At 41.3% G+C, this 27556-nt stretch overlaps 1 long non-coding RNA gene across 1 annotated transcript; it reads right to left on the reverse strand.

Annotated features, from left to right (window-relative positions):
- Window positions 1-14299: 14299 nt before the first annotated feature.
- On the reverse strand, window positions 14300-15361 carry LOC145012444 (uncharacterized). Its single transcript, XR_013664513.1, has 2 exons — window positions 14952-15361; window positions 14300-14537 (listed from the first exon to the last, which is right to left on the reverse strand). It is a non-coding gene; the product is annotated as an uncharacterized LOC145012444 (long non-coding RNA).
- Between the last annotated feature and the right edge of the window lie 12195 nt (window positions 15362-27556).

Genomic DNA, 27556 nt, shown 5'->3' on the forward strand with positions numbered 1-27556 from the left:
AACCAAACTCTACTACTATCACATACAACATATCATGCTAGCATATAACATATCAGGTAGTAGCAAACTTAGATGATATCATAAAGACAATCATCTATCATACATCTCCTACTGGTGGGTCGGTATTGTGGCCTTAGACCCACTGCTACTGGATGGTAACTCACCTCAAAGTAGCTGCTGAACTGATCGGGAACTAACTGACTGCTGCTGCTCCGGGAGTCCTCCGGCTGCAATTCCCACAACATACTCAATCAAACACTGCTAACTGACCTTTAGGTAAAATGACCATTTTACCCCCGGTCTAGCTCTAAGCCAAAGCTAGAGTCAACTTTCAGTTGACCCGACTCGCCGAGTGGATCACCACTCGCCGAGTCCCTAGCAAACCAATGTCCTGGGTTCCTGGTTCTACTCGTCGAGTCGGGCTATGACTCGACGAGTTCACCTTCTAACTGTCGTTCAACTCCTTCATCCTACTCGCCGAGTTGCATGAACAACTCGTCGAGTTCATCTTCATCCGATGAACACTTTATGCTAAGACTCGCCGAGTTGTATGAACAACTCGCCGAGTCTGTTCTTGATCTATGAAGATTGCCTTGGACTCGCCGAGTCAGGGCATTGACTCGCCGAGTCCTAACATGGGTGAGTTCAGCTCCCAACTCACCGAGTCACCCCCTGTGACTCATGGCTCAACTCGACACATGATGAAGGGACCAAATCGGTGACTCGCGACCAGACTCGCCGAGTCACCTATGCGACTCGCCGAGTCGTCGCCATGCATCCACCAAATACACAGATTTACTCGGTTTCAGTCCATGCCATTCATAGATCTGGACTTCTAGGACACAAATCACACGTAAAGTTTCCAACTTTACGTGTGGATATTCACTAATGTGGATTTTAGGGTGCAAAATGCCTCAAAAGGGTAGATCTAGGATGAACAAGCCACATGGGGCCATAAAGCTCACAGATCTGAGCTCCTGGAGCTCAATATTGCCTAGATCTAAAGGTTAGTCCACTTATTACGAGTCCTTAAGCACAAACAAGCTTGGAGAATTGCTCAAGAGTGTCCCAAATGACATCCTAAGCATAGAAACAGGGGAAAACGAGATATACCTCAAGGAAAATGTTGAAATGACACAAATATGGCCGATCTCCTTCTCCTCTTCTTGATCTACTCCTCTTTCTCCTCAAAACCTTCAAGAACACACCAAGAACACCTCAATCTCTCAAGGAAACAAGGGAAAACGATGTTGGGGGAGTTCTGGGGGTGAATGGGGACGAGTTGGGGGCGGAATGAGAGTTTAAATAGGGTGCAAACCCTTGAAACTTAGGGTTTCATCCAGCAACGGTGACTCGCCGAGTCCAGGATGTGGACTCGCCGAGTCGCCTACTTAAAACGTGTCCTGAGTCTCGTCCCTACTCGACGAGTCGGACCCTATGACTCGCCGAGTCCAAGGCTAAATTAGGGCAATGCTCAAATAAAATTCACATACCGGAAACCAGGTGCTACAAATCTCCCCCACTTATTTTAGACTTCGTCCTCGAAGTCTGCTGCCTGGTCCTGAAACAGCTCGGGGTAATGCTCCATCATCTCGTCCATCGGTTCCCAAGTCCATTCCGAACCCTTGCGGTGCTGCCATTGCACCTTTACTAGCTCTACCCTCTTGTTTCTCAACGTCTTGGTCTTTCTATCAAGTATTGCGACTGGGCGCTCAATGTAATTCAAGCTGTCATCAACCTGAATATCCTCCAACGGTACTACTGCTGAATCGTCCACCAGACACTTCCGCAGCTGCGAAACATGGAAGGTGCTGTGGATCTGACTGAGCTCGGCTGGCAGATCCAGCCTATACGCCACCTTGCCCACCCGGGCTGCAACCCTGAACGGCCTGATGAACCTTGGGCCCAACTTGCCCCGCTTCCTGAATCGAATGACACCTTTCCAAGGCGACACTTTCAGGAGGACCATATCCCCGACTTGGAACTCCAAGTCGGATCGGCGTCTATCGGCGTAGCTTTTCTGCCGACTCTGTGCAGTCTGAAGTCTGCTCCGAACCTGCTGGATTTTCTCGGTCGTCTCTAGCACCACCTCGGTGCTTCCCATGACTCTCTGGCCAAACTCCCCCCAACATATCGGGGTTCTGCACTTCCGCCCATACAACATCTCGAACGGGGGTCGATCAATACTCGCGTGATAGCTGTTGTTGTAGGAGAACTCAGCCAAAGGAAGATAGGTATCCCAGCTACCACCGAAATCCAGAACACACGCCCGCAACATGTCCTCCAAAGTCTGGATGGTCCGCTCACTCTGACCATCTGTCTGCGGGTGAAAGGCGGTGCTGAAATGCAGACGAGTGCCCAACTCGTCATGAAATTTCTTCCAGAATCTGGAAGTAAAACGCACATCCCTGTCCGAGATTACCGATACTGGCACCCCGTGTCGTGCCACAATCTCTCTGATATAGATGTCGGCCAATTTTTCGGCCGATATGCTCTCCTGAATCGGAAGAAAGTGAGCACTCTTGGTCAATCTATCCACGATGACCCAAATCGAATCCACTCCCCGTGCGGTCCTGGGAAGCTTTGTGATAAAATCCATCGTGATATCTTCCCATTTCCACAGTGGAATGTCCAATGGCTGCATCTTGCCATGCGGCCTCTGATGTTCGGCCTTGACCTTCCTGCAGGTCAAGCACCGCTCGACGTACCATGCCACATCCCGCTTCATGCAAGGCCACCAATAATCCGGACGAAGATCCCTATACATCTTCGTCGCCCCGGGATGAATAGAAAATCGGGACTTGTGCGCCTCCTCCATTAAAATCTGACGCACACCACCGTGATACGGCACCCACACCCTACGGTGTAATGTCAAAAGTCCTCTGTCATCATAATCAAAGGAGGAAACCTGACCCACCACACGCTCGTTCTTCCGATGCTCCTCCTTGATAGCCTCCTGTTGAGCCTCCCGAATCTGCTCCAACAGGGGAGTCACCACAGTCATCCTCAAACAGACGTCCCTGATCGGCACCGTCTTGCGGCTAAGCGCATCGGCCACCACATTGGCCTTCCCCGGGTGGTAAAGGATCTCGCAATCATAATCCTTCACCACGTCCAACCACCGCCGCTGCCTCATATTCAGATTCGGCTGGTCCATGAGGTACCTCAAACTCTTGTGGTCCGTGTAGATGGTACACCGAACCCTATAGAGGTAATGCCGCCAAATCTTGAGGGCAAAGACCACCGCCCCCAACTCCAAATCGTGCGTCGGGTAATTTGCCTCGTGAGGCTTGAGCTGCTGCGAAGCGTAGGCAATGACATGCCCCCTCTGCATCAGGACTGCGCCCAACCCCGAAATGGACGCATCGCAGTAAACCACAAAATCCTCTACGCCCTCAGGCAGGGCTAGGATTGGTGCCTCACACAATTTCTGTCTCAGCATCTCAAACGCAGCCTGCTGCTCGGGTCCCCACCGAAAGACCACGGCTTTCTTCGTCAGTCGTGTCAGGGGTACGACTATCTTGGAGAAATCCTGGATAAATCTCCGATAGTAGCCCGCCAATCCCAGGAAGCTCCGAATCTCGGATGGAGACTTCGGGACCTCCCATCTCATCACGGCCTCGACCTTGGCCGGATCAACCAGAATCCCGTTCTGGTTGACGAGGTGTCCAAGAAACTGCACCTCGCGCAACCAAAACTCACACTTGGAGAACTTGGCATACAAGCTCTCCCTCCTCAGGGTCTCCAATACCTCCCTCAGATGCTCCTCGTGTTCCTCCCGAGTCTTGGAATAGACCAAGATATCATCGATAAAGACTATCACAGACCGATCCAGCATCGGTCTACACACGCGGTTCATGAGGTCCATGAACGCGGCAGGAGCATTGGTGAGCCCAAACGGCATCACCACGAACTCGTAATGACCATAGCGCGTCCGAAACGCAGTCTTCTGCATATCCTCCTCCCTGACCCTCATCTGATGATACCCCGAACGCAAGTCAATCTTGGAGAACCAAGATGCTCCCTGAAGCTGGTCAAATAGGTCGTCAATCCTTGGAAGCGGGTATCGATTCTTCACCGTTACCTTGTTCAGCTCCCGATAATCTATACACATCTGATGCGACCCGTCCTTCTTTCTTACGAACAGAATCGGGGCTCCCCAGGGTGAACTGCTCGGCCGAATAAATCCCTTGTCCAGCAGCTCCTGCAGCTGCGTAGACAACTCCTGCATCTCGGGAGGAGCCAACCGATATGGTGCTTTGGCTATCGGAGCCGCACCGGGAATGAGGTCAATCCTGAACTCCACCTGTCGCTCCGGAGGTATCCCAGGTAGTTCCTCCGGGAAAACATCAGCAAAATCTCGAACCACCGGGACCTCGCTCACGGTCGCCTTACCCGCCTCCCGGGTATCCATCACATACGCGACATAACCCGCGCATCCCTGCTGAAGGTAGCGCCTAGCCCTCGCTGCTGAACACACAGTGGGTCCACACTGCGGCCGCTCTCCATGAATCACTAACTCTCCCCCGCTTGGGGTCCTGACTCGCACTAGCTGCTGTGCGCAATCTATCACTGCCCCATTAGGGCTCAACCAATCCATACCAATAATCACCTTGTTCCCACGCAATGGAATGGGAACCAAGTCTACCAGGTAACGCTCCTCAAACAGTCGCAGGACACAATCTCGAAACACCATCGACGCTCGAACCGATCGATCGTCAGCAATCTCTACCTCTAACGGGCAATCTAAATCGCCTGAAGTCTCATGAAATCTCTTGCTAAGAGCAAGAGAAACGAACGATCGGGATGCACCCGAGTCGAACAATACCTGAACCGGGATGCCGTTCACATGGAACGATCCTAATACACATGTATACACACGGAGCACATATCAATATCATAACAATGTAAAATAAAAGATAGAAGGAAGGAATCATACCCGTCACCACATCGGGCGCGGCGCGTGCCTCCTCAGCAGTCAACTGAAATGCCCGACTCCTCACCACTGGAGCCTCTGCCTTGCCCTGACGGCCATCCGTGATCCGCAGGGTCGCTGGAGCTGGCGCCTTCACTGGCGCTGAAACTGTCAACATGGGGCAATTGGCCTTCTTGTGGCCCCTCTGGTTGCAGTGGAAACACAGCAACTCCGATGTCTGAATAACTGTCGCAGGAGCAGTGCAATCCCTGCTGATATGCCCAAACTTGCCGCACTTGTAGCAGCCTGACGATCCCATCCTGCACGCCCCCTCGTGCGGCCTGCCGCACCTCCTGCAGCGGCTCGGTCCCGACTGGCCTTTTGGCCTCCCTTCTGATCCCTTGGGCTTCTTCCCCGAAGCCCCTGATGCCTGACCATCCTCAAGTTTCCGTTTCCGAATGTGCTCCAAATCTATCTCTCTCTCCCTAGCCCTGGCAATCATGGAGTCCAGGGTAGGGCAAGCCGAAAAGCTAACATGCTCCCGAATGTCAGCTCGTAGCATATCATGGTAACGAGTCCTCCTCATATCCTCGTCACCTGCATACTGGGGCACCAATAAAGCCCTCTCCCGAAACTTGGCGGTGATCTCCGCCACGGTCTCTGTCGTCTGCCTCATGTCTAAAAACTCCCTGGCCAGCTGCTGAAGCTCGACCGCTGGCGCAAACTCTGCCCTGAACCTAGCCACAAAGTCCGACCAGGTCATTGCCTCGATAGCCGAGGCTCCCAACGAGTCACCCACTGACTCCCACCAATCTCGGGCCCGGTCCCGTAAACACCCTGCTGCGTACCTCACCTTCGACCCCTCGGGGCAGAAGCTGGTCAACTGGGCGGACTCGATATCCGCAATCCACCGCCTGGCGACAATGGGTCCTTCACCCCATGGAAATCCGGCGCACCACTGCCTCTGAAGTCCTTGAAGGACAGTGTGCGAGATCCCGACTGGCTAGAGGCCAAGTCGCTCCTGAATGCCCGTAGGCGATCCTCCATCAACTCCACGATCCCTTCCTTGATCGACCCAAAGATGATGGGGGTCGACTCAAGGATGCCCCTAGTGATCTCCGACGTGATGAACTCACATAGCCTCTCCTCAATCGGCTCAGTGCCAGATCCCGAACCTGACCCCTCTCCTGACCCGCCATCTGTCGGTCTCGGTCGAAGTACCACCATTCTGCAAAACATCATAATAATCATTAGTGGTACTGCTACTTTCTGAGGGATCTCAACTACTTACAGGTTCCTTGGTCTCGCCTTGGCCTTCCTCAGCTCGGGTACGGATCCTCTGCTTTCAGTAGTACGGGCCCATACTACCTTCCACATCTATCCGTACCTTCTCCGAGGAATTCCTCGACTCCACCAGCTCCCCTTTACTACTGCTACTCTCTGTTATTCTCATCCTAGGCTTGCCCTAGGGAAAACCCAAGTTCAACACAACTGGTCCTCAACTGCTGTAGGTCTCCTCATAATGCCAGTTAGCCACCACCTAAACACCATCACATGTGATGAGGATTAGATAATCCTTCAAGTAAAAGATCCGTCCCTACAACGGTTGGACTCAAACAAGAGCTGTGCAATAGGGCTAGTTCCAACACTTTGGGATTATTCAACCCTGATTACATGTGGTGTGACGTGTTTACCTAGTGGCTCACTCCCATTACTCAGAATCCCACCAAGCACGAAGCAAGCAGCATTCGGATAAGGAAAAACAGACTCAAGCCAAAACTGTTCTTAGAACAAGAAACGACACTTAACATAGGATGCTAAGCTCATACTATCAGGCATAACCTAAACAGGCTATCCTACTGCTGTCTACTCAATTCTAGCATGCAATATTCATAAAGCTATAGCAAATAAACAGGCACATAAGGCATCACTCCTAGATCCTTAGCCTATTCTAGCATGCAATATTCATAAAGCTGATAAACATAACATAAACTTGTATGGGTACTATGGGGAATACTTACTTGAGCTCGGCCGGTCGCGCACGTCACACACTTTACTCTTTCTTGTGACTCTTTTCCGGGTTTTAAAGAACAATTTCTTTTGGAAAAATCTTTCAATCCCTCGATTTGAGTCCAAACACTCCCGAAGGCGTGTCCGAATCCCTCAAACCAGGGCTCTGATACCAACTTGTAACGACCCAATTTTTACGTCCGAAAATTTCATTTTTAAGGTATTACTTTAGAAAACATTAATAAATAAAAACATTGTTCGTTCACACCATAACACATCGCAACCATGTTCTAAAAAGTCAAACCATACATCCCATCAAAATATCAGAGTACAATCCCAGTAAATCTCATAAATGCGGAAACCGAAGAGTGTGTGTATGACGTGCCGCTACCGCGCCGGCTCCTTCCCCTTCGATGCAGAGGTACCTGAAAACAAAACTGTAAACGTAAGCACAAAGCTTAGTGAGTTCCCCCAACGTACCGCATACCATACAAACACATAACATACGTACTGCCAGGCTATTCTGGGGTACCTGACTACCCGGTACAGCCATTATGGGGTGCCGACCTACCCATACGACCATTCTGGGGTGCCGTCTTACCCGTGTCAAGCCATTATGGGGTGCTGACTACCCATGTCAAGCCATTCTGGGGTGCTGACTACCCATCGGTCCTAACAACCGATCCTCGGGGACTATTTCACCCCCTACTACTACGATCACATATAACATAACAAGCCATCATGCAAACATATCATCACATACTGTCAGACGTATCTGGGGTGTCTGACTACCCTTTGGTCCTAACAACCAAACTCTACTACTATCACATACAACATATCATGCTAGCATATAACATATCAGGTAGTAGCAAACTTAGATGATATCATAAAGACAATCATCTATCATACATCTCCTACTGGTGGGTCGGTATTGTGGCCTTAGACCCACTGCTACTGGATGGTAACTCACCTCAAAGTAGCTGCTGAACTGATCGGGAACTAACTGACTGCTGCTGCTCCGGGAGTCCTCCGGCTGCAATTCCCACAACATACTCAATCAAACACTGCTAACTGACCTTTAGGTAAAATGACCATTTTACCCCCGGTCTAGCTCTAAGCCAAAGCTAGAGTCAACTTTCAGTTGACCCGACTCGCCGAGTGGATCACCACTCGCCGAGTCCCTAGCAAACCAATGTCCTGGGTTCCTGGTTCTACTCGTCGAGTCGGGCTATGACTCGACGAGTTCACCTTCTAACTGTCGTTCAACTCCTTCATCCTACTCGCCGAGTTGCATGAACAACTCGTCGAGTTCATCTTCATCCGATGAACACTTTATGCTAAGACTCGCCGAGTTGTATGAACAACTCGCCGAGTCTGTTCTTGATCTATGAAGATTGCCTTGGACTCGCCGAGTCAGGGCATTGACTCGCCGAGTCCTAACATGGGTGAGTTCAGCTCCCAACTCACCGAGTCACCCCCTGTGACTCATGGCTCAACTCGACACATGATGAAGGGACCAAATCGGTGACTCGCGACCAGACTCGCCGAGTCACCTATGCGACTCGCCGAGTCGTCGCCATGCATCCACCAAATACACAGATTTACTCGGTTTCAGTCCATGCCATTCATAGATCTGGACTTCTAGGACACAAATCACACGTAAAGTTTCCAACTTTACGTGTGGATATTCACTAATGTGGATTTTAGGGTGCAAAATGCCTCAAAAGGGTAGATCTAGGATGAACAAGCCACATGGGGCCATAAAGCTCACAGATCTGAGCTCCTGGAGCTCAATATTGCCTAGATCTAAAGGTTAGTCCACTTATTACGAGTCCTTAAGCACAAACAAGCTTGGAGAATTGCTCAAGAGTGTCCCAAATGACATCCTAAGCATAGAAACAGGGGAAAACGAGATATACCTCAAGGAAAATGTTGAAATGACACAAATATGGCCGATCTCCTTCTCCTCTTCTTGATCTACTCCTCTTTCTCCTCAAAACCTTCAAGAACACACCAAGAACACCTCAATCTCTCAAGGAAACAAGGGAAAACGATGTTGGGGGAGTTCTGGGGGTGAATGGGGACGAGTTGGGGGCGGAATGAGAGTTTAAATAGGGTGCAAACCCTTGAAACTTAGGGTTTCATCCAGCAGCGGTGACTCACCGAGTCCAGGATGTGGACTCGCCGAGTCGCCTACTTAAAACGTGTCCTGAGTCTCGTCCCTACTCGGCGAGTCGGACCCTATGACTCGCCGAGTCCAAGGCTAAATTAGGGCAATGCTCAAATAAAATTCACATACCGGAAACCAGGTGCTACACATGTACTCAATCTTCTGATGATATATATAACTTCCAACAATCAGTGATCAAACCGATTTTGAAGTTGCTTTTATAAGAGCTTTTAGTATTTTTTTTCTCATGTTCGTATGTCTTAAAACAATCTGATTTGGTTGAAGTCCTGCTTGTTTTCTCAAATAATGGAGTAGTTGTCTTCATCATATGCACGGATAAATCATCCTCCACAACAGAAAAAGGTTGCTCAGTACCCAACACCCAAGTAGCTATTGCTTCTCTCATTTTGTTATTGTCCTACTTTGCATCAGGCCTGATCAATGAAGGAAGCTTCTCATTTCCTGCATCCCCATCAGACCTAATATGTGGAAAATTCAATAAATTCTGCTTTTCTTCATAATCTTTATGTGGCTTTCATATTGTCACACCCCCAAACCAGAACGGCGAAAACGTTCGGGGGCGGAGGACGTCATATTCAGTATCATAACAATTCATAGAAAGGAAAGTACACACCACCATATATAGTAAGTTTGCAAGATGTTTACATAGTTGTATTCATTACATGTTCAAAAGATAAGTACATAAACATCATTCAAAAGAAGTAATTAATGCCAGCGCGTTAATCCCAAAAGTTGATTCCCAACCTGCTTAGCGATTTCCTGAGAATACAAGTTATTTCAAAGAAAAAGTGTCAACAATTAAGTTGGTGAGTCCATAAGTAGTTTAGAAAAATTGGATGCCATTCCAAAATGGGTGTATGTTTTCCAGTAAACGTAGCTTTTCAAAATGTAAAGAGTTGTGATTTGTTGTATTGAAAATGAAAGCATTAGATCCAGAAAATCCCATATTTTCCCTAATGGTTGAGATACGAGTTGTTGTGTTTTCCAAGAAAACCCTTATTTTCTTATAAAAGTATGGAATGCATATAAATATTCGTGTTATAAGTTGTAAATGATTGCACCGGGAAAATCCCTTATTTTCCTATTAGTTGTTTGGTCTGTATGCAGGAAAAACCCTTATTTTCCTCACACAAAATGGCAGTCTCTAAGACCGAAAATTTGCAAGAAACCGACGTTTCTCGTAAGTTGTGTCATAGTTTTATATATAATGAAATTACGCGAAGATCGAACCGGTTGGATGAAGAATAGTTTTAATAGCTACTCGTTCATCAAAACTGAATATCATAATAATTGTATATCCGATGAGTTTTATAACCATACTAAACATAATATGCCTGTAACGACGTTCTTCAGGCGTCGCAGTGCTATGACAACTGTCACCCCAAAAGACGGACTGTAGCTAACAGTCAGGGTGCGGGATCATGACTTCCTGTATAGATCTATACACATTTGACACGTTCTCGTCGCGGGAGATTCTGGTTATAGACAGGACTTACTGCAGTACTTTCTAATAAAGAAAAGTAACGTTTGAAGATGTACGCGTCTCATGGATTCTCAATTAAGTCTATATTAAAGTGATAGTTTTGTATGCAAAGTTTATCCTTTTTCAAAATGTTTGATAAAGCAAAATCATAAGTTTTTAGAATGTATAAAACGATTTAACAATGAAAGATCATTATATGTTTCGTATAAGTCTAATGCACACAAAGTATGACAAGAGTTTTCCATAATAGTAATGAGTTCCAAGTGGTTTATTTGATAATATAAGTGAAGTGAAACTTTATAAAATACACGATAATAACCGTATGTTTACTTGTATTCCCCCCCTAAAAGAGTGTAAAAGTATTTAAAAATGTATTTAAAGTGTGTTAGAAAGGGGTATGAACTCACTTGACAACTTGAAGATAGCGAGATGGAAAAACGGCAGAGTTTCGTCTCGGGAAATGGATTTTCCTCGGAAATCTCGGGATTCCTCGGGAGAAAATCGACCTTCGGATCTTGCACGAAGCGACCAGGGCTTCGGGGTAGTACGAGCACGGAAAACGAGGAAAAACGCAAGAGAAATGAGAGAGAATGAGCCCTTTTCTCGGGAGCCCTCGCATCCCTTTTATAGGGGGCGGATCAGCTTGCGTACGCGGGGCGTACTCCCGTACGCGGCGCGTATGGGACGTCATTGCTGACCGCTTCCTCGGCTGCAACGTCTCGGATGGGACGGGAGAGGGATAGCTCGCATAGGGGCGACGTGGACGATCCGAGGCCGTGGCCTCTCAGTACGCGGGGCGTACTAGGGTACGCGGCGCGTACTATAGCCCTAGGCTGACTCCTCTTCGGATAATACCGAATTTTGAATAAAAATTATATATAAATTAATTATCAAACTTCAAAAATTCATATCTTTCTCATACGAACTCCGTTTTCGACGTTCTTTATATCCACGCGAAGGTGAGACTACGATCTACGACTTTCATTTAGACTCCGTCGGCTAGTTTTGTTTTTATTTTTAATATTATATTTTTAATAGGTCGGGACAGGAAAAGTCCGTTAAAGTTCCATAACTTCTTCATCCGACGTTCGTTTTCGTCAGAATTTTTACCGTTGCGCTAGAATTGTTGATCCCTTTGATTCTCATTTAGGTTGTTTTGGCCAAAAGTCTCTCGATCTCTATTTCGAGTTTTTAGTTGTCTACTACTATATCTGTAACTTAGAAAAATCACAACTTCCTCATACGAAGTCAGATTCAGACGTTCTTTTTATGTACGGTTACGGTTTGACGATATCTATGACTTTCATTTAGACACCTAAGGTCAAAAAGTGTTTTGTTGAAACTTTGCGTTTTTACGTAACTTCGTATTGCCGGTTTTTGTCGGGAAACTTAGAATGGTCATAACTTCTTCGTTATAACTCGGATTTTAGTGTTCTTTATATGTATGAAAACCTTGTTACAATATCTACCACTTAGTATACTTAATTACGGTTTTATAAAATTTTAAATTTTAACCTGAATTTTGCTGTTGTTACACATATAAGTAAGTGCCTTTTTAATGTTGATGTAGTCCCGCTATCACCATAAGTTAGCTTTGTTTTACAATGAATACACTGATCTTTTTTGGTGCCATGTGACATCTCTAAAATCACAGCCACAAAAGACTGGTTTCATTTATGCTTTTTAAATAATTTCAGAGTAAATCTTTTTGATTTAAAAGAGTTGCAAAATTTGTTCCCAAAAACAACATATGATAAAATAATATTTACCAAAGCATTTCATAAAGAAATGTATTTTCATTATATAATCAAAACTCGAGATGTCATGTTCCGATACAGACACAAAAGCATAAACAACAAAAGATAGACCATACAATAGTTACATATAACAACTGGTCTAATAAACAAAAGAACTTGATGATTCATCCATTTTATGCCCTCGCGCCACTACCTGTAATACAAGTAAACTGAGTGGGTCAGGCTTGGGAGCCTGGTGAGCATATAGGGTTTTCAACCCACAATTAATAATTATAGTTAATTTCACCAACCAACAATAACCCGATTACCCATTCCCGTTATCCTCACTTTACGTCCCTAAAACATCTATTACCAGGGACCTAATCTATGATTTTCATCGGGACGGACATTACTGCTAAGGCGTTTCCTCAACAATAGATGTCCTAAAGGCAACCATGAGGGGGATAGAGTACACCGGTTTACACATCGTTTACAACACCTACAAGTTATGAGCCTGCTAGCGTTCCACAGGACTGTCTAGAAAGAGTCTGTGGTCGTTATCCATACTCCGTTGAAAAACTAGATCAACAACAACAACATTGAGGCCTTTCATCTGTTTATCACACATCAACTATCTACCAATGTTTTACCTAACATATTAGTAGATAAAAATATATATTTTTATACTTAGTTTAAAACCTGTATAGCATTCTCATTCAATACATATTCCAAACAACAGATGAGATACATACACATAACACGTATATCATAGAGAATAAATCATATCTATGAGATAGAAGAAAGTGAATATACATTCACACATATAACCAACAAAATATACACATAACACGTATTTCGTATAAAATACTTCGTAATTATGCGTTAGAAGAAAGTAACTACACACTCACCTGATCAGAAGATGATCGGACAGCACTACGACTTGTAGAAGTAGTATTCTTCGGTAGATCTGGAAGATCTTCACAAAAACCGGGCTTCTCGCGGGCAGAGCTTCGGCTCAGGAATTGCACTTCTCGGGATCTTCGGGACTTGCTTCAGGGCTCGGGAATGATATCGGGGCTTCGGGGGTATAAGTTGCACGCAAAACGAGGTAAACATGCGAGAGAAAGGAAGAAATGAGCAATAGAACTCAGCTGCACTCGACATCTATTTATAGGGGCTGAAACCCCGAATTACGTTGGGTGTAAATTAAGTTACGCTAGGCGTAATGTGGATAAGGTCATTGACTCCCCCTTTTTGGATAATATTGGGTATTTATAAGTTGCACGCAAAACGAGGTAAAAACACGAGAGAAAGGAAGAAACGAGCAATAGAACTCAGCTGCACTCGACATCTATTTATAGGGGGATGAAACCCCAAATTACGTTGGGCGTAAATTAAGTTACGCTAGGCGTAATGTGGATAAGGTCATTGACTCCCCCCCTTTGGATAATATCGGGTATTTATAATTAAATTTAATATTTTAATTATTTAATAAATTTCAAAAATTCATATCTTCCTCATACGAACTCCGCTTTCGACGTTCTTTATATCCCCGCGTAGGTGAAACTACGCTCTACAAATTTCGTTCGGACCCCGTCAGCTAATTTTGACTTTATTTTTATTATTTATTTTTAGTAGGTCGGGACAGGAAAACTCCGTTATAAATTCATAACTTCTTCATCCGACGTCTGTTTTCGTCTGTCTTTTTACCGTTGGACTACTATCGACGAGATCTTCGATTCTTGTTTAGATTATGTCTGTTTTCGTCTGTCTTTTTTACTCCATCATTTTGTGTCTAATCGACGTTAGCCCAAAGTAATCAAATTTTATAGATAATAATGAGTTTTTTGTTAAATAAACATCAGTTTGCAAATCAATTTGATAACACATCCAAGCTAAATCTTATTACCATGGTTTTTCTTAATCTTTATAGTATAAGTTAGAGGTACTAAATTATAAATGGATGAAAAACTTAAATTGTTCTTGCAAGGCTTCCACATGTATGGTTTAGCTTCACATTTATGAGTTCGTAATGAATAAAAAATAACTTAAATTGTTCTCTCAATGAATTAACCCATGAAGATAATGATACTGTAGAGAGGGGACTTGAAAACATCATGCTCCCAACATAGGCATGTATCGATTGTGAATGGTTTCCGGTGGACATAAAATGGTATTGCAATTAAACCAAGTCAATGTATCCTAGAAGACAAACAATAAAAAAAAATCGTTAAACTTCTTATAAAAGAGAACACATTGAGAAGTTAACCAAAAAAGTAACCCAACAAAGCTACAAGCCATTTTAACAAAGCTATCAACAAAAATAGCCTACATTGAGTGATAATAAAATAATAACAAACTAGTAATGACAATGGAAAATAGCTTACATCAGAATACGATGAGTGATAATAAAATAATGACAATGAAAAAAAAAAAAACCAACAATGGAATCAGCAGAAAAATAAGCTATTTTAACAAAACTATCAACTGATGTGAGGCATCAACAAAGCTATCAACTGATGTGAGGCAGCACAACCAAAGTAATCGAGAGATAATAAGCTATCTTCGAATCAACAGAAAAAAATAGATGAGTGAACAATGGAAAAAAAAACTTACTACGAAGAACTAAAAATGACTGGTCAATGGTCGGACGGACTGAAGGTGCTTAATGTCAGATGACGATGCTCGATGTCGGACAACAACGCTCGATTGGAGGGCAAACGTTGATGGGAGATCGATGTCTGGTAGTGTTCGTAGTATGTGCTTAGTAATTGCCTGATTAGAATGTTCGAATCGCAACAGAACGGGGACAATGAGTCTCGATTGAAGGGCAGGGTCGACGTGAGACAATGAGAGATCGTCGTCTGGTGGTCTTCGTGGTATCGTGCTCACCGGCTCGCCGCCGATAACAATCGGTTGATCAGATTGTTTGAATCATAGAACGGGGAAGGAACGTGAATAATGGCGGCTCATTTTCTTTTGATGTGAAACGAATGAAATTCCCTCGGTCCCTCATACCCAGAACCTAATTGTTAATTCAATAATTTTGGGTAATTCTATATACACGAACAAAAGTCTAAATGCACGATGATTTGATTGATTTATGATTATTTAGTCAAATTTTATTTTTAAATTTAAACAAACTGTTTACATAATACGAATTTTCATTTGTCACCCTTCTATTTAACTATGTATTTCAAAATTCACCTTTTACTTGTTTAAAATATATTCTACATATCCATTATTTAAATATCATTAATATAATATTACAGGGGGAAATGACTTTTTTCTACGCATATTTTTTTTGTATGCAATTAACAATGAAGCTCTTATTGGGGATTTCTAAATGTATTTTGCAAGAATGAAATGATTGATTATATTTAATGTAGTCAAATTTATCCAAAATTTCAATAAAATATATTTTTATTTAGGGGTAATTACTAATCTAGCCAAATTAAGGAAGTGATTATCAATTTTTAGCCAAAAATTAGTAAATGTCCGAATATAGCCCACGAAACCGTAGGTTTCTAAAATCGTCTACTGTTTCGCCATATCGTCTACTGTTTTGTGTTTTGTATAAAAAAAATTTGTTTTTTTTTTTTTCATTTGTAACATACAAAACCGTAGGTTTAGGGAAACCTATGGTTGCCTCTCGGTTAAGCTATGGTATCTCAAACCGTAGGTTACGGTTTTGGGGGAAATATATATATATATATATATATATATATATATATATTTAAATCTACTGTTTTTGGGGTTTCGTCTACTATTTTGTGAAAAAAACCTACGGTTTTAATTTGTTTTTTTTTAATTTTTAAAGTTTGTTTTTTATAAGATGTAGAATTATTTTAACAATTATTTTGTTAAAATTTTTTGAGAATTCAAAACATTAGACTTAAAAGAAATGTATTCTTTTTATGATATATAGTATTAAAAAGATTGTTTATAAGATGTAGAATTATTTTAACAATTATATTGTTTATAAAATATAGAGTTGTTTTTTGACAACTATTTTGTTAAAAAATATTTTTTGTAAAATACAAAAACTAGTTTTGCTAAACTTGACTATTTTTTTGTCAGAGTGAACTACTGTTTTGTAAAACTTGACTATTTTTTTGTCAGTGTGGACAATGTTGACCGTAGTCAACCAAAAGTTGACTACGTTTTTAAGGGCTATTTTTGGTTAAGTATTATTTTTTTTTTTGCTATTTTTTGATAAGTAATTAACAAAATTTGCTAGATTTGTATTTCCCCCTTTTATTTATAGCTTTCTTTTTTATTTATATACATATTAAAAAAAACGAAATGCCGATGGATTTCCCATGTTAGAAAAAAACACTAATTTAATAACGGTTTATGATGCTTCAATATTTGTATAATTTTAAACTTATGAAAATGTTATTTTCTAATTAACACTAAATGAGTTTTTAAACGCCAATTGAGTTCTAATACGTTAAATGAGTTTGTAAATGTTAATTTTAAACACTACTTGAGTTTTTAAACACCAACTCTAAATGCTAATTTTTTAAAACACTAATTAATTTTAAATACTAATTGAGTTTTTAAAAACTAATTTTTAAATGTTGATTGAGTTTACACATGAATTAGACTAATACTATAGGTTAAAAATTATGTATATATATTTTTAAATATTATCATACACATATGAGCATATTTCTAATAGTATAGATTAATATAGGGAATTTTTAAAAGTCGAAAAAGTATAGGATGAAATATGAACATTGTGTATTAATAAAGGGATTAATGAGAAATTATATAATAACATTTCATATATAAAGCGGATGTGACAGATTGTCAGTTTTCAAACTTCAGATACAATTACCAACACAATTACACGATTCGTTTCGTGAGAATAGGAGGACCCAATAATTTTCCAAATATCTATTTTAATATATAAAATATAAAAAGTAAAATATATTATATTTATATATAGGCTCGTTTAGGCTCGCGAACCTAATTGATCTTTGTTACACAGAATCGAGCTCGAGCTTGTTTAATAAACAAGCTTAAAGTCAGGTTCGAGCTCGACTCGGGCTCAATAAGAACCGATCTCGAGTCGAGCTTTTACCAAATCGATCCCGGGTAGCTCACAAGTAGCTTGGCTCGTTTACATCCCTATCCATGTTTATGAAATATTTATTATAATTGTGATTAAAAAAAAATCCTTATAATATAATAATAACACAAAATTATAGAATGCCCATGTGCTTTAATATGATTAGCAGGTTTGACCCAACTTTTGTTTTCAGCACACTAATGTGGTTGTATTTTTTTTAACGCTCCTTAGCCCTAACTTCATTAGAAAAAATTTGTTAACTTGTTGTGAAAATACAAACTTTCCCCTTATTTTGTTTGTTCCTTTTTTATTTTATGTTTTTATTACAACAAGATAAAGAATCCATGTGACCCCATCCTCATTGCACATCTCTCCCATATTCGTTTGATTACTTTCGTCCACTAACTATTACTCTTCCCCCTTCCTTCCTGCTCCCTTTGATTTTTGGCGACACCCCACGACATAGAATCCGAAAAAAGCTTCAACTGAATGTAAATATGTGGAGTCGACCCCGAGCATACACAAGCTCAGTTTGTGCTCATTTAAATTAATGTGAGCTTGAGATCGGCTCGTTTCGAGCATAGTTTCAGAGCTCGAGATCGACTCGTTTCGAGCATAGTTTCAGAGCTCAAGCTCGGCTCACAAGAAGCATGAGATCAAGCTCGGTTTTTTCTAATATTTATTTTAAACGCTTATTTTTAAGACTAGATCTCAAGTAGTTTTGTAACGCTCGTGTTTATGGGCTAAAAGCATTAATAATGGTTTAATAGTTTAGGTCAACCTTTGTAACTCATTTTGAAGTAATAAAGAGGAATGATGTGAATATTATGTGAATTATGTGCTTATTTGTTTAATTATTATGATTTAATTAATTAATAATAAAAATAAGCGTTGAAAATAAATATTAGAAAAAGCCGATATCTTTTAAGAAAGTTGTAGTGGCCGAAACAAAGATTCCGGAGATATAAAGAATGACGAAATCCGAGTTATAACGAATAAGTTATGACCTGTCGAAGTTTTACGACGGAACCGGCACGACACCGGGAAACGTAAAAAGTGAATTTACGATAAAGTGCTTTTAGCCTTAGCAATCTAAACGAAAGTCATAGTGTTTGTTAAACCGATAGCGTACATAAAAAGAACGCCCAAATTTGACTTCGTATGAGGATATTATGATTTTTCTAAATTTTAGCTTAGCAGTAGTTAACTAAAAACTCGAATTTTAGATCGAGTGATTTTTAGCCGACACAACTTAAACGAGAATCGAAGGTCTCGTCAATAGTAGTACAATGGTAAAAAGACTGACGAAAACGGATGTCGGATGAAGAAGTTATGAAATTTTAATGTATTTTCGTATCCCGGTCTGTTAAAAATAATAATATAAAAATTATAAGTCAAAATTAGCCGACAAAGTCTAAACAAAAGTTGTAGAGCATAATTTTACCTACGCGTGCATATAAAGAATGTCAAAAACGAAGCTCGCATGGTGCAGATCCGGCCACGTCACCCTTCTCGCGAATCCGACGTGTATCACATTCTCCTCGGACCAAAGTCTAGGCCAATCAGAGGCTGCGTCGTAGCCTTCGCGTGTCCGAATCTCGCAGGGCCACGTACGAGCCTCGTGGCCTTCGCATCTTCCGACGCGCCTCCGTGTCTCGCCCTCGCACCAACCACCTGTCCCTCTCGCATGCAAGCCATGTGCTCCCCTCGATCTGAAGTCTCCCCTATAAATAGAAGCATACGAGATCTCCCGGCTAGAATTAGATAAAAGTCATTTTTCACCCATAAACTTATATTTTGACTATTTTGACCTCCCCCAAAGTCCCGCTATCATTTCCAACACCCGAAACACGTCCCGAAGTGCCCAAAGACCCGTAAAATTTTATCTTTTCGGTTTTGAAGCTCCGACCCTCGTAGAGCCCGGTTTCTCAATAAAACTCCCGGTTTTATCATAAACGTTCATTTTAAGAAACGAAGTGTTGCCCGATTTTCATCAAATCAAGTGAGTGTGTAGTCACTTTCATCTTACACATAGATATGAAGTATTTTATATAAATACGTGCTATGCGTATATATATATTGATTGTTTATTTGAGATGGTTGTTGAATGAATGTTTATACAAGTTTTAAAATGATTTAAATTGTATATATATATATATATATATATATATATATATATATATATATATATATATATATTATCTGCAAATATGTTGGGTATAGCATGAGTAGATGAAATAGTTGGTGTGTGATAAATTGATGAGAGGCCTCGATGTTGTTGTTGTTCCAGTCATCTAGCGGAGTATGGATGACGACCACGAACTCTTCTAGACGTCCAGTGGAACGCTAGCATGCTCGCAACCTGTAGGTGTTTGTGGGCTTGATGTTCACCGTGTACTCCATCCCCCATATGGTTGCCTTACAGACATATATGGCTGAGGAATCCCCTTAGCAGTAAAGTCCATCCCGATGATAAAATCGTTAGACTAGGTTCCTTATATAGGTGTTTAGGAACGTAAAGTGAGGATAACGGGAATGAGTAATCTGGGTTGTTATTGGTTTAATGAAATTAATAAATTTATTGTTGGTCGATGTAATTAATAAATTTATTAACATTTGTGGGTTGAAAACCCTATATGCTCACCAGGCTCCCAAATATGACCCACTCAGCTTTCTTTTTTACAGGTAGTGGACCCAGAGCATAATTTGGATGATGATGATGAGGGATTTTTGTATTATATGTCAGTAGTTGTAGATAACTATTGTAAGGCTTATAATGTACTGTTTATGCTTTTGATCTGTATCGAACATGACATCCCGAGTTCTTTTAATGAAATACTTTTCTACGGAAATGTTTTGATAAATCTTCATCATATTTTTATTTTGGGAACAAATTCTGCAACACTTTTATGTAAAATACTACTCTGATTTTCAAACAAGTATAAACAAAATCGGTCTTTTCTGGCTGTGAAATTGGGGATGTCACAAGTTTACGAGTAGCTTGACTAGGGTTATAAACGAGTCGAGTCGAGCTCGAGCTTAGACAGGCTCGGCTTGGGTCGTTTAAGTTATGAGGGGCTCGATCTCGAGCTCAGCTCGATTCGAGCTTTATTGTATGGAGTTTGGTTCGAGCTCATGAAGAATTATATATGCTTGGCTCGGGCTCGGTATCGGTTTGTTTTTTTTTGTTTTTTTTATATATATATTTTATATTTCTGATGGGCCTAAATTAGCATAAGCTTGATTCAGTCTTGTTAAGAAACTCGTTAACTAATACCCTAAATCCCTAATTCCTCAAATATAATTTTGTTTTAATATATAAAAATAATAATAATGTATATTATATATAGGCTCATTTAGGCTCACAAACTCGTTGATTCAATGATTAAAGCTTGGCTCGAGCCCGTTTCATAAATGAGCCTCATATTTTGGCTTGGGCTTGTTTAACTCGATCTCGAGTTGTGCTTTTAACGAGTCAATTCTGAGTAGCTCACAAGTAGCTCGGTTCACTTTCACCCTTAAGTTTGACTTGTTTTTACTCCATCATTTTGTGTCTAATCGACGTCAGCCCAAAGTAATCAAATTTTATAGATAATAATGAGTTCTTTTGTTAAATAAACTTCATTTTGCAAGTCAATTTAATAACACATCCAAGCTTAATCTTATTACCATGGTTTTTCTTAATCTTTATAGTATAAGTTAGAGGTACGAAATTATAAATTGATGAAAAACTTAAATTGTTCTTGCAAGGCTTCCACATGTATGGTTTAGCTTCACATTTATGAGTTCGTAATGAATAAAAAAATAACTTAAATTGTTCTCTCATTTAATTAACCCATGAAGATAATGATAGTGTAGAGAGGGGGCTTGAAAACATCATGCTCCCAACATAGGCATGCATCGATTGTGAATGGTTTCCTGTGGACATAAAAGGGGACGATTTTAATACAATCGATTTTGGGTTTACTTATCTTCAAATTGATTACAACTAAACAAAGATATGTGTCGATTTTTATTTGGTGTTCATTTGATGAAATTGATTTGGTTTCTTCTTTGGTGCTCCTCGCATGATTGTAAAACATAAGCCATATATGGCACCTTCCATTTGCTTATATAGAACCATGAAACATCCCATAAATACAGTCTAAAAATTTTGTTTTAATTTAATAATAAAACCTTAGTCATCGAACATCATATAAAAAACATAAACAGTGTATCTCAAAATATCGTAACAATTGTCAAAATATCAGAGTATAAACATGCCAGGCTGAACAGATGGTATGTGCACTGCAATCTTCCCGATCTCTTTTATTGAAACTGAGTACCTGAAACCAAAACTAAAACTGTAAGCACAAAGCTTAGTGAGCTTCCCCAAACTACCACATACCATACAATAACATATAAAACACATGTTGGGCCTTGCCCCACTGCATGAGACCAAAGTCCGGAAACTGCATCGGACCGAAGTCCGGAACTAACCAGGGCCTTGCCCTCTGCATCGGACCGTAGTCCGGGAACTGCATTGGAGCGAAGTCCGAAACTAACCAGGGCCTTGCCCTCTGCATCAGACCGAAGTCCGGAACTAACTGAACATAGCATAGCATAATCGTAACTACTAGCATAAACACACATACTGCATACTGCATCGGACCGAAGTTCGGAACGCATAACGCAAGGACATGCTTGAATCACAAAGACATCTAGCACACTAAAATACTGCATCGAACCGACATCCGGAACTACTGCTAACTAAACGGGTCGGCATTGTGGCCGTAAACCTGTTCCTACTAGAAGGAAAACTCACCTCGCAAAGATGACTGAAGAATACTGCGTATAACCCCTCGCCGCTAGCTGACAGATCCTCAAACTGCTGATCTCGTAACTCCCCGAGCTATCAATACCAACATAACACTTAGTCCAAAACCATTAAGTTTCCTTAGGGTAAAATAACAATCTTACCCCTGATCTAATTTGGTCCATGACCTAAGCCCAAATCCGTTACATGAAGGGCCCAATTCCATATAGTCTTTCCAAGCCCGCTAACAGTCCACTCATGGCCCAATTTTCTAAATTGGGTCTAAATTCTCAAATGGTCCTTCCCTCAAGCCCAACATATAACATTGCCCAATAACAGTCCAACATAATAGTCCATTAAGGCCCATAATCAACTAGTCCAAGGAAATGACCCAAAAGGCCCACTGACTTACGAACACATGGCATTCCCTTGTGGAATGTTGGGCATTCCTTCGTAATCCTAGTCACAAGTCTCAATGGGAACACAATGCGTTCCCAAGCCCTACACAGCGCGTTCGTGCCCTGATTCCAAAAACTAGCCATTAAGCACTTAATGCTTAAGCCATGCTATCCAAACATAGATCCAAGCTGTTTAAGACCTCCTAAATCATAAAGTCATGGACTTGACGACTTTGCATGCACCCAAAAGTCCCAATCTCAAGAAATAACAATTAACTTTCATAAAGATGGCCACAACTATTGCATGGTCCCATTAGGACCTTAAAGATGGCAATTATCTGTTAACATAGCCTTATTAGTTTATTTATGTTTCAGTAAGCCCATGTGTGTTGTTGCCCATTATTTATACCTATGTACACTTTGTATATATATATATATATATATATATATATATATATATATATATATATATATATATATATATATATTGTTTCATGGAATGAGAAAGGGTTACGGGAAATTCTATCAATAACATGGTATCAAAGCATCTCCTGATTACCCTTCAACCCTAGTCGTCATCTCCTTCCTTGTTGATTGTTTGATCTCTCATATTCATTCTTTCTCTATCTGTCTTCTTTTCTTCTTATCCTCATCATGTCTCTACCCATGAATGGCAAGCCTTCATCAACAATCAATATCAAGCATGCAGTTCCTTTTGTTCTGGACTTGGATCAGATGAACTATGACATTTGGAGAGATTTATTTGAACTTCACTGTATTGGGTATGGTGTAGATGACCATCTTTAGCCTCCTATCACTGCATCAGGCGATAAAGATAAAGAGAAAACTGCTGAAGCATCTTCTGCTGCGAAAACTTCTTAGCTTCGTGTGGACTCCATCGTAAGATCATGGTTATATGGTACACTCTCCATACCTCTTCTCAACATGATTTTCAAGAAGCATGCAACAGCCTTTGAAGTTTGGGAAAACCTCGAAAGGGTTTTTCGTGATAACAAAGCATCCAAAATCACTCAGTTAGATTGAGAACTCAGAAACATCTCTCTTGGTAACTCTTCATCACAAACTACTACGACAGAATCAAAACTATTGCTGATCAATTAGAACACATGGATTCTAAAGTTTTTGAAACTAACCTTGTCGCATACATGGTTAATGGTATGTCTTCCTAGTTCTGGTATATCGCAATTAACCTCCGACACTGTGACCCACCTCCATCGTTATGGGATGCTAGATCTACCCTATTATGTGAAGAACAACAAATGATTCAAGATGAAAAATGTGATTCTGTAATCACTCATGCCAACAATTCGTCATCTTCCCATACCCTAACTGTGCAGACCTCCTCAAACAACCCTCCTTCATGGCATCAAAACAACACCGGTGGCAGGGGTGGCTACCATGGGGGTCGCAATGGTCATCGTGGTGGCCGAGGTGGAGGACGCTTCGGCGGGAGAAGAAACGGCGGTGGGCATTCTCATGGCGGTGGCCTGAATCACGCTTTCTCTGGTCCGAATCAAGTTCTTGGCGGCACCCCCCTTCTTTCGATAATCAACATCCTCATCAAGGGACTTGGTTCTGGACCTACACTCCACACATTACTAATGGACCCAACTCTCATGGAATATTGCCAAGCCCAAATCACCATTTCCTTCACACAAGTGGGCCACGATCTTAGCCAACCCATCCGAATACAAATCAGCAGCAACATCAATTTTTTCGTCGGCCCAACAGTTATCCTCTCAACCACAGGCCTATTCCACTCAAACCCAATGTCCGGATCCCACTACTCCTCCTCAAATGTTTAATACCATGACGTTGAATGACCCAGAGCAAGTCGATTGGTACATGGATACTGGGGCTACCTTACATCTTCACTCGAATGCAAGTATACTTAAGTATGTTTCAGATAAACCCAATAATTTTTCATCTGTCTTAGTTGGTGATGGATCCTTCATACCTGTAACAAAAATGGGACACACTACCCTTCCGCGTCCCAATCCTTATCGCACTTTAACTCTTCAAAACGTTTTAATTACTCCTTCTATTATTAAAACTCTGATCTTTGTTTGTCGTTCTGTTCGTGAAAATAATTGTTCTATTGAATTTGACTCTTTTGGGTTTTCTGTGAAGGATTTCCGCACTAAACAAATTCTCATCCGATGTAATAGCACTGGGGATCTTTATCCTGTCACTTCTTCAAATTCTCAAGCTTTCGTCTCCCTTGCTCTGTCTGTTTGGCATCAATGTCTTGGTCATCCTGGTCAACATGTCATGAAGCACCTTGTTCAAAATCGTTTTATTTCCTGTTCTCCTAATTAAGAGTCGATTTGTGTCATGCATGTCAATTGGGTAAACAAGTCAAATTACCATTTAGCGCTTCTAGTTCTGTTTCTCAGTTTCCGTTTGAATTAATTCATTATGATGTATGTACATCTCCCATTGATAGTTTGTGTGGTATTAAATATTATGTTATTTTCTTGGATGATTTTTCTCATTATGTTTAGGTTTATCCTATCCGTTCCAAATATGATGTGTTTGACAAATACGTGCACTTTAAACCTTTTGTTCATAACCATTTTCAAACAACCATAAAGTCGTTTCAATGTGACAATGGTAGTGAGTACGACAATTATAAATTTTACACCCTATTTTCTCAAAACGACATTCATTTTCGATTTTCATGTCCTTACACCTCTCAACAAAACGGAAAAGCCGAACGCATGCTACACACCTTAAATAATACCATGCGTACTATTTTGTTTCATGCTCGGCTTCCTCCCACATTCTGGACTGAAGCCATCCATATGGCTACTCATCTCCTTAATATCCCTCCTTCTACTACTCTCCATAATGTCACTCCTTTCTATAAACTATATAATAAGCACCCCTCCTATGATCACCTTCATGTATTTGGATGTCTTTTTTATCCTCATATCAATGCCTCTCATAAACTTGACTCGCGATCTACTCCATGCATCTTTCTTGGGTATCCTATCAATCATAGAGGATATCATTGTCTTAACCTTGACACCAATAAGATCATCATCTCCCGTCATGTTGTCTTTGATGAAACCATCCTTCCTTTTGGTTCGATGAAACCTAACCAAGCTCCTTCTTACACCTTTTTGGAGGATCCTTCATCTTCCCATCCTCTATCTACTACCTTAAATCCCTACCTTTCTCATCCTCATAATCTATCAACTGAGAATGTTAGTACTACTCCCACTCCTCACACTCCTTTCTCGCCCTCAACCATTCCTCATGAAAACCCTACACCTGGTCCTTCTTCACCACCTACCTCTCCTCCTTTGGAACCCAACCTTACAGTCATCTACCATCTCCAATAACAGTCCATCTCCTATACCCCCTCCTTCACACCCAATGCTCACTCGTAGCAAACAGGGTATTTTTAAACCCATCCGTAAATTAAATTTACATGTCGATACCTCCTTTCCTATTCCCAAAAATTATTTACAGGCTTTTAAGGATCCAAATTGGCTTAATGCCATGACAGATGAATATACTACACTTATCTCTAATCAGACTTGGGTACTTGTTCCAAGACCACCTGATGCTAACATTGTTAATTGTATTTGGTTATCCAAGAAGAAACTCAATGCGGATGGTTCCTTATCACGCTATAAAGTGCGTCTTGTAGCTAATGGTCATAGTCAGCGACCTGATATTGATTGTGACGAGACTTTTAGTCCGGTGGTCAAGCCTGCTACCATCCGTACAGTTCTTAGTATTGTTGTCACGCATCAGTGGCCTATTCGACAACTTGATGTTGAAAATGTGTTCCTACATGGTAATCTTCAGGAAACTGTCTATATGCATCAACCTCTGGGTTTTCATGATCCCACTCGTCCTGACTATGTTTGTCTGCTTCAGCGGTCCTTATATGGTCTCAAGCAAGCACCACGTGCGTGGTTTCAACAATTTGCCACCTTTATTTCTCGCGTTGGTTTTGTTCACAGCAGATGTGACTCCTCTTTATTTATTTATCGACATGGTACTCACGTGGCATATCTGTTACTATATGTGGATGATATTGTCCTAACAGGCTCATCGACTCAGCTTCTGTCTCACATTACTGAGCACTGAGTTTTCTACGACGAATCTTGGGGATCTCCACTATTTTTTGGGCATCTCGGCCACTCGCTCGGCTGATGGGTTGTTTTTATCTCAGCAACAATATGCTATTGAGATTCTTGACCGGGCTTCCATCATCAATTGTAAATCTGCATCTACTCTGGCTGACTTATCAGCTGAGCTTGATGGCACTGGTACTCCTGTTGCTGATCCTACCTTATATCACAGTTGGCAGGTGCGTTACAATATTTGACATTCACTCGACCTGATATCACTTATGCGGTTCAACAGATTTGTTTATACATGCATGACCCGAGGGAACCTCATTTTACTGCTCTCAAGCGCATCCTACGCTATATTAAAGATACCACATCTCATGGTCTTCAGTTATTTACCTCTCCCAATCGCTTGCTTACTGCTTATTTTGATGCTGACTGGGTGGGTGTCCTGTCACACGCCGATCTACATTGGGTTACTGTGTTTTTTTAGGACACAATCTTCTCTCTTGGTCATCCAAATGTCAGAACACGACTCCGCGATCCAGTGTCGAAGCTGAATATCGAGGTGTTGCTAATGCTGTGGTGGAAACTTGTTGGCTTCGTAATCTTCTTATTGAACTTCACTATGTACTGGACAAGGCTACCATTGTCTACTGTGACAATGTTAGCACTGTTTATATGTCATCCAATCTGATTCAACATCAACATACGAAACATATTGAAATTGATTTGCACTTTGTTAGAGACAAAGTTGCCACCGGACACGTTTGTGTTCTGCATGTTCCATCTTCCTCTCAGTATGCAAATATTTTTACAAAGAGTCTTCCCTCACCATTGTT

Source organism: Lactuca saligna, chromosome 8, assembly GCF_052625555.1.
Source record: "Lactuca saligna cultivar CGN05327 chromosome 8, ASM5262555v1, whole genome shotgun sequence".
NCBI lineage: Eukaryota > Viridiplantae > Streptophyta > Magnoliopsida > Asterales > Asteraceae > Lactuca > Lactuca saligna.